The following is a 16,359-nucleotide window of genomic DNA, read 5'->3' on the forward strand; positions in this document are numbered from 1 at the left end:
TGAGATTATAGGTGTTAGCCACAGCGGCCGGCCAATTTGTGCCTTTTGTATCCTCGTTAAGCAGTTTTTGGCTGAGCACGTTGGCTCACGCCTGTAATCGCAGCACTTTGGGAGACCGAGGTGGGTGGATCACTTGAGCATGGGAGTTTGAGACCAGCCTGGGCAAATGCTGAGACTCTGTCTCTATAAAAAATACAAAAATTAGCCAGGCATGGTGGCGCAAGCCTGTAGTCCCAGCTATTCTGGGGCTGAGTGAGAGGATGGCTTGAGCCCGGAAGGTGGAGGATGCAGTGAGCTGTGATTGTGCCACTGCACTCCAGCTTTGGCGACAAAGCGAGACCCTGTCTCAAGGGAAATTAAAAAAAAAAAGAAAAGAAAAAAAAAAAGAAATTTTTGCTTACTCAAGTTCTCAAAAATTTTCTCCTGGGTTTTCTATAAAAGTTTTGCGGCTTTATCTTTTAATTTAGGTCTACGATCCATTCGGAGTTAATCTTTGCCTGTAGGGTAAATGAAGTATCAAAGTTCATTTATTTCCACATGAATATCCAGTTATTCCAGCAGAACTGGATGAAAAGACTATCCTCATTAAATTAACTAATTTGAATTAATTTGGCACCTTTGTGAAAAACTAATTGGTCACACGCAAGTGAGTCTATTCCTAATCATTTCTGTTCCTTTGCTCTATACATCTATCCTTGTGCCAAAACCACACTCTCTTGATTAGCTTTATAGTTAAGTCTTGAAATCAGTTGGAAAGAAAGTCTTTCCAACTTCTCTGAAAAAATTGTTTTGGCTATTCTATGTCCTTTGCATACATATATAAATTTTTAAACCAGCTTGTCAAATTTTGCAAAACAGCTTATTAGCATATTGATGATGCTGAACCTATAGATCAATTTGGAGAGAATTGACATCTTAAAATTATCAAACCTCTAATCCATTAACATGGTATAGGTCTCCATTTATTTTTGGTCTTCTTTAATCTCTCTCAGCAATGTTTTGAGGTTTTTAGTATACAGAACTTACACTTATTTTGTTAAGCTTATCCATAATATTTCATGGTTTTGATATTACTGTGAATGGGACTTTTTCTTGAGATGGAGTCTTGCTCTGTCACCCAGGCTGGAGTGCAGTGGCATGATTTCGGTTCACTGCAACCTCCCCCTCTTGGGTTCAAGTGATTCTCTTGCCTCAGCCTCCCGAGTAGCTGGGATTAGAGGGGCCCACCACCACGCCTGGCTAATTTTTGTATTTTTAGTAGAGACGGGATTTCACCATGTTGGCCAGGCTGGTCTCCAACTCCTGACTTCAGGTGATCCACCCACTTTGGCCTCCCAAAGTGCTGGGATTACAGGTGTGAGCCACTACGACCGGCCTGAATGGAGCTATTTTTAAAATTTCATTTTTCAGTTGTTTATTGTTGGCATTGACCTTGTATTCTGTGACCTTGTTAAGGTCACTTTCATTCAAATACCCTTATTTTTTAATTTACACAATCATGTTGCTTTTCAATAAAAACAATTTTACTTCTTACTTACCAATTGGGATGCATTTTCTGTCTTTTTATTGACTTATTTCACTGGCTGGAGCCTCCAACAAATGTTCAATAGAAGCCCTTTTCCTGATTTTACAGGGAAAGCATTCAGTTTTTAACCATTTTGTGTGATGTTAGCTGTAGGTTTTTTTGTAGTACCCCTTAGCAGGATGAAAAACTTCCCTTTTATTCCTAATTTTCTAAGTTTTCATGGAGAATAGGTGTTGAATTTTGTCAAACACTCCTCATGAATGCATTAGGATGATTGTAATTTTTTCTTCTATAAATAGGATAAATTAAATTGATGCATCTTTTAGAATTTAAGATTTAGACTAATTTTGTATGACTTAAAAAAACTCCACCTTGTCAAGATGTCTTATCCTTTTTATATATTGCTGGATTTAGCTTGCTAATATATGTTAAGGCTTTTTTTGCATTTATTTTCATTTTCTGTTTTGGTATTGCCTGTATTTGATTTTGATAACAGAGAGACAGTAGCCTCATGAAATGAGTTGAGCTGTGTTCCCGCTCTCTATTTTATGAAGGCATTTTTTGAGATTGGTATTAGCGCTTCATTAAATGTTAGAATTCACCAGAGAAACCATCTGGGCACAGAGGAATTTGTTTATGTTTTGAGGGCATAGGAGGTTAATTATGAATTCAGTTTCTTTAAAAGATATAGGAATATTCAGATTTTTTATATCTCCTTGGGTCTATTTTGGTAATTTGTGTTTTTTAAAAAAATTTTTCTCTTTTGTTTAAATTGTCCATTTTTTGTCATAACATTGCTTTATAATATTCCCTTGTTATTCTTTTTTATATCGTTAGGATCTATAGTGATTCCTGATCTTGGTACTTTGTGTTTTTGCCGTATTTTCAAATCTAGTTAGCTACAGATTTATTAATTTTACGATGTTTTCTTTCATTTTTCTGTCCATTTTAAAATTTGATTTCCCCATCCTTTTTCCTTTCTTCTGTTTTCTTTCAACTTAATTTGTTCTTCTCTTTTTAGCTTTTTAAGTTAGAATCTTAAAACATTGGCTTTAAACCTTTCATCTTTTTGTAAAGTAAACATTTTAAGCTATAATTTTCCTTGTAAGCACTGTTTTAGCTGATCTCACCAATTTCAATACCTTGTGCTTTCATTTCATTTAGTTCAAAATATTTTTAAACTTCCTTTGTGATTATTCTTTGACATACGCATTATGCAAAACTGTCTTTTACTTGTAAAATCTTGGGGAGTTTTTAAGGTGTCTTCTTATTACTGATTTCTAATTTAATTCCGTTATGGTTATAGAATGTTTTCTGTATGATTTTGATAACTTTAAAATCTCAAAGTTTTTTTTTTTTTTTTGAGACAGAGTCTCACTCTGTCACCCAGGCTGGAGTGCAATGGCACAATAGTGGCTCACTGCAACCTCTGCCTCCCAGGTTCAAGCGATTCTCCTGCCTCAGCCTCCCAAGTAGCTGGGATTACAGGCATGCGCCACCACGCCTGGCTAATTTTGGTATTTTTAGTAGAGATGGGATAACTTTAAAATCTCCAAGTGTTTTTTTTTGTTTGTTTGCTTGTTTTGAGACGGAGTCTCGCTGTGTCACCCAGGCTGGAGTGCAGTGGTGCAATCCCAGCTCACTGCAACCTCCACCTCCTGGGTTCAAACGATTCTCCTGCCTGACCTCAAGTGATCTGCCTGCCTTGGCTTCCCAAAGTGCTGGGATTACAGGCATGAGCCACCACACCTGGCTTAAAATACCAAAGTACTGAGAATTATTTTGTGGCACAAGATACAGAGTCTATCTTGTATGAACATTCAAAAAGCACTTGAAAAGATTATGTTAATATAGTGCTCTATAAATTTAATATGGCCAAATTTGGTAGTGGTTCACACTCTTTAAATTAAATGCAATTCACAATATATTTAGGTGTAAATGTACCATCTTGCTATTTCTTTTTTGTTTCATCTGTTCTTTGTTCGTTTTTCCCTTTTCATGACTTTTCTGGTATTGATTATTTTTCAAATATTGTATTTATTCTCTATTGGCTTATTTGCTGTATCTCTTTGTGTTCTGGGGTTTAACAATGTGCACCTTCAAATATAACAGTGTGATATCAAATGATACTATACCATTTCATGGATAAATTGACTATCTTTTAATAGTATATTTCCATTTCCTTACTCCCTTTGTGCTGTAGCTGTCGTACATGTTTTACTTATACATGCCTTATAAATCCCATAAATGCATTGGGTAATATTTTTGTCTTAAACAGTAAACTACCTTTTAAAGAAAGTTAAAAATAATGACAAACTTTTTATTTTTATTCACATGTTTTCCATTCCCAGGACTTATCATTCCTAAGTTTCTGTTGTCATTTACTTCAGCCTGATGGCTATAAATTCTTGAATAGGGACAGGGTCTTGCTAGGTTGCCAAGGCTGGTCTTGAACTCCTGGGCTCATGTGATCCTCCTGCCTCAGCCTCCCAAAGGGCTAGGATTACAGGCATGAACCACTGTGCCTGGCCTATAAATTATTTTACTGTTTATCTGAAAAACTCTTTATTTCACCTTTATTTTTTAAAATTAAAAAAATTATTATTTATTTATTTGTTTATTTTTTTGAGACAGAGTCTCACTTTGTCGCCCAGTGCAATGGCATGATCTCGGCTCACTGCAACCTCCACCTGCCGGGTTCAAGTGATTCTCCTGCTTCAGCCTCCCGAGTAGCTGGGATTACAGGTGCCTGCCACCACGCCCAGCTCATTTTTGTGTTTTTAGTAGAGACGGGGTTTCACCATGTTGGTCAGGCTGGTCTTGAACTCCTGACCTCAGGTGATCCACCCACCTTGGCCTCCCAAAGTGCTGGGATTACAGGCGTGAGCCACCTCGCCCAGCCATCACCTTTAAATTCAGAGAATATTTTTGCTGATTAGGAAATTCTCAGTATTTTATTTATTTATTTTTTTTAACTTTTACTTTTGTTTCAGGAGTACATGTGCAAGTTTGTTATATAGGTAAATTGAGTCTTGCAGGGATTTAGTGTACAGATTATTTCATTACCCAGGTAATAAGCATAGTGTCTGGTAGGTAGTTTTCTGATCCTCAACTTCCTCCTGCTCCACCCTCAAATAGGCCCTGGTGTCTGTTGTTCTCTTCCTCGTGTCCATGTGTACTCAATGTTTAGCTCCCACTTAGAAGTGAAAACATGCAGTATTTGGTTTTCTGTTCTACATTAAATTGCTTAGGATAATGGCCTCCAGCTCTATCCCTGTTGCACAAAAGACATGATCTCATTCTTTTTTATGGCTGAGTAGTATTCCATGGTGTGTATGTGCCACGTTTTCTTTATCCAGTCTAGCATTGCTGGGTACTTAGGTTCATTCCGTATCTTTACTATTGTGAATAGTGCTGTGATGAACACATGTATGCAAAGGACTTTATGGTAGAACGATTCATATTCCTTTGGGTATATACCCAGTGGGTTGCTGGGTAAAGTGCTTGTTCTGTTCTGAGTTCTTTGAGTAATCTCCAAACTGCTTTCCACAGTTGAAGGAGTCCCTTTTCAATAAATATTACTGGCATAACTGGCTAGCCAAAGCAGTAGATTGAAACCGGACCCCTTCCTTTTAACATATGCAAAAATCAATTCTAGCTGGATTGAAGGCTTAAACACAAAACCTAAAGGGTTTATGGGCCTGTAAAAACCCTTGAAGGAAACCTAGAAGATACCATTCTGGACGTAGATCCTGACAAAGATTTAATGACAAAGATGCCAAAAGCAATAACAAAAACAAATATTGACAAATGGGACCTAATTCAACTAAAGAGCATCTGCAAAGGAAGAGAAGCTAACAAAGTAAACAGACAACCAACAGAATTGGGAGAAAATATTTGTAAAATATGCATCTATCAAAGGGCTAATATCCAGAATCTATAAGGTGCTTAAATTAACAAGCAAAAAGCAGACAACCCCATAACAAAGTGGGCAAAGGACACAAACAGGCAGTTTTCAAAAGAAGACATATACATGGCCAATAAGCATTTGAAAATAAGCTCAGCATCACTAATTGTTCTATAGAGACATGCAAGTCAAAACCGTGATGACAAATCTCAGTATTTCTGTTTTTGTTTTCAATTTCAGCACATTAAAAATGTTCCATTGTCTTTTGGCTTGTATTGTTCCTTAAAAGAAGTTAGTTTTACATCTTCTCTTTGTTCTCCTGCTATAATGTTTTTTTCTTCTGGATACTTTAAGATTTTTCTCTATCATTGGTTTTCAGCAATTTGATTATAAGGTACCTTGGTGTGCATTTTTTGTATTTATCTTTCTTGCAGTAAATTCTGTCACGTGGAGCTGTATATTTAGGCTTTTATCAAATTGGGAAATATTAGCCACTATTTATTCAAATCCTTTTTCTGTTTAACCTTCCCAGCACACACATACACACACACACACACACACACACACACACACAAGCACGCGTGTGTACAGTCTCTCTCTCTCTTTTTCTCTTGCTTTAGGTATTAAAATCGAACATATGTTAGGTAGCTTGATATTGTCCCACCTGCCATCAAAGATTTTAAGATTTTTTTAGCCAGTATTCTTTCTCTGCTTCAGTTTCTATTTTTTCAAACTCACTTATTTTTCTACAATACCTAATGTTATGTTAAGCCCTCAAATAGCTTTTTCACATTAAGTATACATTTTTCAGCACTACAATTTTATTTGCTTCTTTTTTTAGTTTGCATGCCTTCCTTTATTGTTCACAATTTCCTTTAAATCCTTGAACATCCTAATAGCTGCTCGAAAGCCCCTTTCTGCAGATTCCATCGCCATTGTTATTTTTCCTTCTGTTTCCATGGACACTGTGGGTGTTATGTTGTTGAGTTTCTGAATTTTCCTTTTGTCCTTTGAAGAGTTTTGAAGTTTCTTTGCTAGGCATTGGATTAGTAACTTGGGAATCACCTTGATCCATTTGATGTTTGCTCTTAAGCTTTGTTAGGTCAAGTCTTAAATAGCTGTTATTCTAGAGCTATTTTATTCCTGCTACCAGGAAGGGGCAATCCATATGGGCTGTATTGTATCCGCCGGGTGTTCAATGAGTTTTCTCACTCAGGATCATCAGAACTTGCCTATTTTCCAGTTCTTTCTTACGTCTAGAAATTGTTCGACTTAACAACTCTCCACTAACTGTTCTCTGCCTAGCGGCATGGGATTTGTCTCTTCATGCACATCTTAGTTGTCAGCTAGGAACTGAAATCCTTATAAAAAATTTCCACCTTTCTGTGTTGCCTTCTCCTCTCCAGTTCTCTGCCCCCCAAAATCTAGCTACCTAAGCCTTCATGAACTCTGATCCCTCAATTTAGTGAGACCCCTGTGTTCTGTTTGGCTTCCTTTTCCTCTGCAGCGATACAGAAACGATCTCCAGGTAGAAAGCTGGGCAGTTGCAGGACACACGTAATTTGTACCTCTTCTCACATGGATCACAGCCCTGTACTATCTGCTGTCCAATTACAGAAAACACTTAATTTGTACATTTGTTTAGTTTCTAATTCTTAATAGTGGGAAGGAAACTAACTATGTTGATGCAAACATAATTGAGGTTTTTGCCATTAGTTTCTTTTTTTTCTTTGAGACAGAATCTCGCTCTGTTGTCCAAGCTGGAGTGATCTCAGCTCACTGCAACCTTCGCCTCCTAGGTTCAAGCAATTTTCTTGCCTCAGCCTCCCAAGTAGCTGGGATTATGGGCACCTGCTACCATGCCCGGATAATTTTTGCATTTTTAGTAGAGACAGGGTCTCAGCATGTTGGCCAGGCTGGTCTCAAACTCCTGACCTCTCAAGTGATCCACCCTTCTCGGCCTCCCAAAGTGCTGGGATTGTAGGCCTGAGCCATCTCGCCCTACCGCCATTACTTTCAATGGCAAAAACTGCAATTGCTTTTGCACCAACCTAGTAACATAGAAGCAAAAATTGCTCCGTTTTCTTTTTAGTGGGCATGTTCACTGCATTCAGAATTTAGTGGATAGCTATTTTCTTTTAGTGCACCAAAGATGATACCAATGATTGCAAGTTGTACTAGCTTTTATTACGTTTGTTAACAAGTCGTCTGTCCGGCAAATTGTTCTTTGAAAGGTGTATGTGTGTGTGAAGGAGAGGGGGCCTGGCTGCTTTTACTATTTTGTCTTGGCCGGGCTTGGTGGCTCACCCCTGTAATCCCAGCACTTTGGGAGGCCGAGGCTGGCGCATCACCTGAGGTCGGGAGTTCGAGACCAGCCTGACCAACATAGAGAAACCCCGTCTCTACTAAAAATACAAAATTAGCCAGGCATGGTGGCACATGCCTGTAATCCCAGCTACTCAGGAGGCTGAGGCAGGAGAATCGCTTGAACCTGGGAGGCAGAGGCTGCAGTGAGCTGAGATCGCTGCAGTGAGCTGAGATCATGGCATTGCACTCCAGCCTGGGCAAAAAGAGAGGAACTCCGTCTCAAAAAAAAGAAAAAAGGAAAAAAAAAAAAGAAAAAAAAATTGTCTTTGGGTTTTAGAAATGTAAGGATGATTGCTTTCATGTGGATTTCATTGCACGTATCCTATTCGGAGTTTATAGGACTTCCTGAATCTGTGGCTTAATGTCTTTATTGGTTTTGGAAAATTCTCAGCCAGCATTGCATCCACCCCATTCTTTCTCCCCTTTCCTTTTCAAACTTCAGTTACATGTTTGACAATTCACTGTGCTCTAATTCTCTCTTATTCTCTTTTCTCTATTCCCACCTTTCCTTCTCACACATTAGCAGGATATTTTTTACTGACCTCTTTAAAGTTCGCTAATCTCTTCTACTGTGTCCAATTTGCTTTAACCACATCTATTGAGTGCATTTTATTTATTTTTTGATGGGTTCCAGAATTGCTACTTTATTCTGTGTTAAAAATAAACAAATTTTGGCCGGGCGCTGCAGCTCACACCTTTGTAATCCCACACTTTGGGAGGCCAAGGCGGGTGGATCACATGAGGTCAGGAGTTCGAGACCAGCCTGTCCAACATGTGAAGCCCCGTCTCTACTAAAAATACACAAAATTAGCTGGGCTTGGTGGCGGGCACCTGTAACCCCAACTACTCGGGAGGCTGAGGCGGGAGAATCGCTTGAACCTGGGAGGTGGAGGTTGCAGTGAGCCGAGATCGTGCCACTGGACTCCAGCCTGGGTGACAGAGTGAAATTTCGTTTCAAATAAATAAATAATAAATAAATTTTAACTGAATGGAGATCAAATTAAAAATTATATATGGGAGAATCAGGACAGAATGTATGTGTGTGGATTGGAGAAACAAGTAAGAGTATTACATCTTCATCCTTCAGTTAGGTGTTTTAATCAGAAAAGAAAATAAATATTTTTTAAAAAATCACTTATTTAGAAATATGGATATAATTATCCAAAGAGGTAACTGACTAGTTGAAAGTGGTTATCTTTGGGAAAAAGGAATGGAGGAGGAGGAAAGAGAGAACACCATTTTGCACAATTGACCTTTTGGAACTGTTTGATGTTTATTTTTAAATTCTATTTCTGCATAACAAATTACCATTTGACCTTTAAAAATTATGGATCACTTTAATAAAAAGTAAAAGTTAAATTATTGAATTAGAAAGAAATTAAGAATAAATAAATAGACTTTAGCTATTCACCGGTGAATTTATCTTGTCATTCATTTTCTTAAACATCTATACAATTGTTTTAATGTCTGTTTTATATAAATCCAGTATCTGAATTTCCTATGTTTGATTTTCCTGTTGTCTGCTGTTTCTCTTTATTCCGGACATGCCTGTTGATTTTTGATTAAATGCCACGTTATATTTAAAAAATTATAGTGGCTATACATTTGTTCTCTCTCAGAGAGATTTAACTTTTCATCCGGCAGGCGTTTAGGGTACGTAAAGATCATTTTTAGCTAATCAATTATTGAGATAATTTAAGGCTGAACTTGATTCTCCAAAGGCTTTTGGTTTGCCCTTAATCTTAATGCATGTAGTATTTCAAAAGGTTCAACTGAAACCCTGGGGTGTTTATCAGTGCCCCTCCTCCTAGGGAGGTTATAGACTCCAATTTCCCAAGAATTCTCCTTCCTGCTGCTTGGTTCCTTCCTCCCTTGCTTTTTCTTCCTTTCCTTCCCTTCCCTCCCTCCCTTTCTTCTTTCCTTCCTCCTTCCCTCCCTTCCTTATTTCCTTCCTCCCTTCCTCCCTCCCTTCCTCTCTCCCTCTCTCCCTTCCCTTCCCTTCCCTCTCTTTCGTCTTTTTGTCTTTCTCTCTTTCCCTCCTTCCTTTCTTTCTCTTCTTTCTTTCCTTCCTTCCTTCCCTTTTCCTTTTTTCTTTCTCCTTCCTTCCTTCCTTCTCTTTCTTTCCTTCCACTTTCTTCTTTCTTTCCTTCTCTTGCTATTTTTTTTTTTTAACCATTCACCATGTGCAGTTTCAAACACAGGTGGATGAATGCCTTTAAGGGGACAATGGAGCACAATGACGCCTCCACTTTCCAAGGTTTCCTTTTCCTTCTATGCCTGTGATGCTCTTAAGATCTGTAAGATGTTCTTTTCTTTTGGCATTATATAATAGTATCTAATACATATATTATGTAACTTTGTATAACATAATTATATAATATGTATAATTATACATAACATGCATGAATATAACAGTACATACGATATAATATATAACATGTGCCATTATATTGTACATATATAATGTATTATATATCATTATTTTTATAAATATTTAAATATAAATACCACATAAAATAATTCATATATGAATAAATATATGTTCACATATACATTTATATATGCTATAAATATATGCTATTTATATATTTATATGTTATATAAATATATGCTATATATACTTATATTTTTTAATGTATAATATTTAACCTAGATTTCATTTTTTTGGCTGGTTAATATACGTTTTGAAAATTTTTTTGAAAAAGCAAAAAGCCATTTATATTCCATTTATAAAAAGCCATTTATATAATAAGCATATATAAATAAAAATGTAAATAATTATACATAAATAAAATATATATTTATATAAATAAAAATATATAAATATAAATATATATTTAAATTTATATATATACATAAAATACATAAATAAATATTTACATATAAATAGAATATATAAATAAATATATATATATTTATCCCCTCAATACTTGTTCTCCAGAGTTAGTTAACAGAAAGCATTGGAATTATATTCTGTGCACATATGTGTACGCGGATCCCATATACAAAGTTTTCTTTTTCAAAAGTGGCACCATACATGTTGTTTTGCCATTAACTTTTTTCACTTTACAACATATTTTTTGACATTTTTCTAATTTAGTAAATTTAATTTTTCTGGTTATTTATTGCTGCATAACAAAAATTCATCCCCAAACGAAGTTACTTAAAACAAAAATTTATGACTGCCTCTTGTGGTTCTGTGGATTGGGAATTCACATAGCCCATGGTGGGGGTGGCTTGTCTCTCTCCAACAGAATCTGTAGCCTTCTCTGGGAAGATGCTCACAGCAGGGGCTTGAGTAGCTGCAGACAGGCCCGGAACCTCTCTTTTTCTCCCTGTCTCTCTTTTCCTCTCTGAAATCATGCCACTGCACTCAAGCCTGGATAACAGAGTGAAACTCTGTCTCTAAATAAATACATAAATAAATAAAATTTAAAAATAAAAAAGACCTTTCTTTATCTTTAGTCTCCTGCAAAGCTGCTGAGTGAGGCAGTGTCTTTAAGACATGTAGAAGCCCTTTTGGGCATCCCCTTAAATATGTCTGAGGCCTTAACAAAGAATCTTACAGCCCCGTCCTTGAGTCCATCTTTCCCAGAAACCAGATTTTACTGCCCTAGATTTGAAAGGTTTTGCCTGGAGACACCACAATGAGAAACAGTAGTCCTTTCTAACCCAGCAGAGAAACAGTAATCCTTTCTAACTCAGCAAACCCTGGTTCCTTGCTATTCCATCTTAATTCTGCTAAAAAACTGGAATAGCTGCTTCTTCAATTAACCTGTCTCTGCTTACCTTTTCTCATAGGCATCTGGAAAAATCCAGCTGGCATTTTCTGTTTTTCCACTTGGAAATCACCCTAGTCAGATCCATGAGGTCATTAGGTATCCTTGCCATTGGTTATATTGATTTTTTTTTTTTTTTGAGACAGAATCTCGCTCTGTCACCCATGCTGGAGTGCAGTGGCTGATCTCAGCTCATTGCAACCTCTGCCTCCTGGGTTCAGGCAGTTCTCCTGCCTCAGCCTTCCGAGTAGCTGGGATTACAGGCATGCACCACCATGCCTGGCTAATTTTTTGTATTTACAGTAGAAACAGAGTTTCACCATGTTGACCAGGCTAGTCTCAAAGTCCTGACTTCAAGTGATCTACCCGCGTCGGCCTCCCAAAGTGCTGGGATTATAGGCATGAGCCACCGCACCCAGCTGGCCATTGACAGGCAGCAATTTTGCTAACTGTTCTGCTGGGACGTGACTTAGGCGTTCTTTTCTCCAGCTTCCAATAAGCACTTTCTGTGCCCTTCATGTTTCCTCCAAGAGTTTTCCAAAGGTCCTTGCAACTCTCATTAATAGTCTTTCGAGGCAGTTATAGCTTTTTCCCATTGCTCAATCCCAAAGCCAGTATTTTAAGTTATTGTTACAGCAGCACTCTCCTTCCAGATACCAAATTTTGTCCTGGTTATCGATTACTGCAAAGCAAACCACTGCAAAGTTTGTGGCAAACCCCTAGCCACACAGGAGAGAATGTGGGTTGTAAAGAATTTAGTGAATCCTGGATTCCATACTTTGATGGAAGACATGAAAAATTTTACCTTCCAACATATATTTCTTGAATGATTTTTTTTTTCTGCTTCTACCTATTTCTATTCAGAGTGCAATGAATCTTTTCATCACCCTCTACCCTTGGGCGTCTTGGGCACTTGAAGTAGATATATTTACTGATGGTAAAATAGAAGAAGATAAGGGAAGGGGATATTTACCAGAGGATTATCACTGGCAAGGTAGCACTTGTCTTGGTGTCTGATTTGTGTAACTCTGAATCCCAAAGCTAGAGGCAGGTGGTAGAAGGAAGTTGAAATTGACTCCTCACTGTTTCCTGGAGGGCTGCACTATTCTAGGTTAGAGAGAGAACTTATGCTAAATCCAGCTACAAATGCACGATAAGGAGAAGTCCTTCCTGTTCATTTTGTTCCATGTTGAGTTTAGCCTCCATCCCGGTAATTGGTAAAAGATTTTCTTTGGTATTTTCATAGGAAGGAGCTGACACATTTTGACCACATATATTGAATAAAAGTTGGAGCAAAAGTGCCAGGGCCTGTAAACCTGCAACCACCTTAACATGGAGGTCTCAAAATGGTCACAGCTGGGGAAGACCAAGAAACTGCAGAAGTCTGCCATCCAGCTTCTCTAGTTCTTTGTGTTTCTGATTTTTTTTTTTTTTTTTTTGAGACAAAGTCTTGGTCTTTCACCCAAGTTGGAGTGCAGTGGTGTGACCACAGTTCACTGTAATCTCGAACTCCTGGGCTCAAACCATCCTCTGCCTTAGCCTCCTGAGTAGTTAGGACTACAGGCACATGCTACCACACCTGGCTAATTTTGCAAATCATTTTTTGTAGAGGTGGGGTCTCCCTATGTTGCCCAGGCTGGCTGGTCTCAAATTCCCAACCTCCAGTAATCCTCCCACCTAGACCTTCCAAAGTATCGGTATTACAAGTGTGAGCCACTGCCTAGCCTTCTCTACTTCTGAGGCTCGCTGAGCTTAGTGTCCTAAGGCAAGAGATCCTTGATTTTTTTTTTTCCTCCCAAAGTAAGGTCTTTGATACGTGTTTGTGTTGACTATTCACTTGTAACAACAGCCAACATTTATTGAAAGCTTACTCTATGCCTGGAGCCAGGTTAACTGAGTGAACTGCTATTTCACATAGTCACATTTAATTTTCTCAAAACCTTATGGAATAGATACTCTGATTATCCCCATTTTATAGATGAGGGCAATGAGATTCAGAGAGAATAAACAACTTGCCCAAATTTACGCAGGCAGGCAGGGAGGGCAGAATGAGAGCTTTGGCCAAATGTTTCCCACTCTGGTTATGTGGGAGGGCCCTACATTTTACCAGGAACTTCATGTGTGTATCTCTACACTTACCAAGGCATTTGTTTGTTTGTCTGTTTTTTTGTTTTTTGAGACTGAGTCTCGCTCTGTTGCCCAGACTGGAGTGCAGTAGCACAATCTCGGCTCACTGCAACCTCTGCCTCCCAGGTTCAAGCGATTCTTGTGCCTCAGCCTCCAAAGTAGCTGGGATTACAGGCATCCACCACCATGCCTAGCTAATTTTTGTATTTTTAGTAGAGGCGGGGTTTCACCATGTTGGCCAGGCTGGTGTCGAACCCCTGACCTCAAGTGATCCACCCGCCTCGGCTTCCCAAAGTGCTGGGATTACAGGCTTCAGCCACCGTGCTTGGCCCTACCAAGGCACTTTGGTGACATGGTTGTCATCTAGAAAGTGTCAGAATAATTGCTTACAGAGGCAACAGATTGTTAGATGATGCAGCATTCATCCAAACTAAGGGATCAAAGGGAAAGATCTTATGGAGATCCTGTCAACTCTGTTCATCTGCCTGCGACCCATTGTGGAAACCCCTGTAAATATAATACCTTCTGTATGAATTCGCTTTCACATTGCTGATAAAGACATAGCTGAGACTGGGTAATTTACAAAAGAAAGATTTAATGGACTCATAGTTCCACATGGCTGGGGAGGCCTCACAATCATGGTGGAAGGCCAAAGGCACAGACACATCTCACATGGCAGCAGACGAGAGAGAGAGAGAGAGAACGCCAAGTGAAAGGGGTTTCCCCGTATAAAACCATCAGATCTTGTGAGACTTACTCACTACCATGAAAATGGAATGGGAGAAACCGCCCCCATGGTTCAATTATCTCCCACCAGGTCCCTCCCACAACATGTGGGAGTTATGGGAATACAGTATGTGATTTGGGAGGGGACACAGCCAAACCATATCACCTTCTATGCGCATCTCTGAACTAGGTACATAAAACTCAACCAGTGGGTCAAGCATGTCATGTTATTGAATGGAACTGGGCTGCTCACCCAGTGCAGTAAGACCAGCTATCCGCATCAAGGTTTTGCAGCAGGAGAAAGGAAGGCATTTATTTGCAGGGCACCAACCAAGAGGAATCAGGCAGCTCATGCTTCAGTCCCAACCACCCAGTTGGCTTACAGGAAAGGATTTTTAAAGGTGGGAGGCAGAGGCTACAGGCAAAGCCATAAATCAATCCATGAAAGCTCTACATTTGGTTTGACTTAAAAAAGCAGACATCTGGGAGCAGAGGCCCACATGGGCTCACATTGGGACTAGTAATCCCAATACTTTGGAAGGTGGGGGTGGGAGGATTACTTGAGGCCAGGAGTTTGAGACCAGCCTGGGCAACATAGGGAGATCCCATCTCTACAAATGTCATAAGTGAGTTCAAAGATTTTCTGATTTGTGATTAGTTAAGGAGGTAAAGCTTTGTCTAAAAATATGGGGTTTGCAGAAAAGAATGTTCACTCTGGCCTGTAGGTGTGGCTTCCTCCAGACCCTTCAGGAAGAAATTTAGAACAAGAACCACAGTTAGAGTTTAGTCCTCAGTTCCCTCTCATCCAAGGTCTGTGTGCTAGTCGATCAGTTTAATGGGGGTCCAGGTTTCTGAAAAACAACTCAAGGACACTAAGATGTTATGTTTAGATTCTATAGGGAATGATATGGTTTGACTGTGTCCCCACCCAAATCTCATCTTGACTTGTAGCTCCCATAATTCCCATGTGTTGTGGGAGGGATCTGTTGGGAGGAAATTGAATCATGGGCACAGGTCTCCCCCATACTGCTCTCATGATAGTGAATAAGTCTCACGAGATCTGATGGTTTTATCAATGGGAGTTCCCCCTGCACAAGCTCTCTTGCTTGCTGCCATGTAAGATGTGCCTTTGCTTCTCCTTTATCTTCTGCCATGATTGTGAGGCCTCCCCAGCCATGTGGAACTGTGAGTCCATTAAACCTCTTTCCTTTGTATATTACCTAGTCTTAGGTATGTCTTTATTAGCAGCATAAGAACAGACTGATACAGGGAACAAAAACATTTCCTGACTCTTAACTTCTTTGGCTATTGTTTTAAGCTAAAATTACCTTCTTGTTTATCAAGTTGCTGGTTTACTTCTCAGGGCTAGCTAGGTACCTGGAGTTTCTTTGAAGGAACTCAGGATTTTTCTGTGTTTTCATGCTGGGGTGGGGGAGGGGTACTCAGCAAGTCCTTAAGAGTGGTACCTGTTACATCTCAGTTATAAGATTGCTAGGGAGCATATGATCCAGCAATCCCACTGCTGAGTATATACCCCAAAGAAAAGAAATTAGTATATCGAAGAGGTATCTGCATTCTGATGTTTGTTGCAGCACTGTTTATAATAGTTAAGATTTGGAAGCAACCCATGTGTCCATCAACAAATGAATAAAGAAAATGTGGGACATGTACACAATGGAGCACTATTCAGCCATAAAAAAGAGTGAGATCCAGTGATTTGTAACTACATGGATAGAAGTGGAGATCATTATGTTAAGTAAAATAAACCAGGCACAGAAAGACAAACATCACATGTTTTCACTTATTTATGGGATCTAAAAATCAAAACAATTGAACTCATGGACATAGAGAATCTACCAGTGGTTACCAGAGGTTGGGAAGGGTGAGGGGGCCTGGGTGGGGGGTGAGGAGGTTGGGTAGGTAGGGAT

At 39.0% G+C, this 16,359-nt stretch overlaps 1 protein-coding gene across 5 annotated transcripts in view; it reads left to right on the forward strand.

The window, feature by feature from the left end:
- Nucleotides 1-16,359, forward strand: part of CALN1 (calneuron 1) — a 667,093-nt gene that overhangs the window by 92,797 nt on the left and 557,937 nt on the right. The window lies entirely within an intron of this gene.

This window comes from Pan troglodytes, chromosome 6 (genome assembly GCF_028858775.2).
Source record: "Pan troglodytes isolate AG18354 chromosome 6, NHGRI_mPanTro3-v2.0_pri, whole genome shotgun sequence".
In the NCBI taxonomy this organism is placed as follows: domain Eukaryota; kingdom Metazoa; phylum Chordata; class Mammalia; order Primates; family Hominidae; genus Pan; species Pan troglodytes.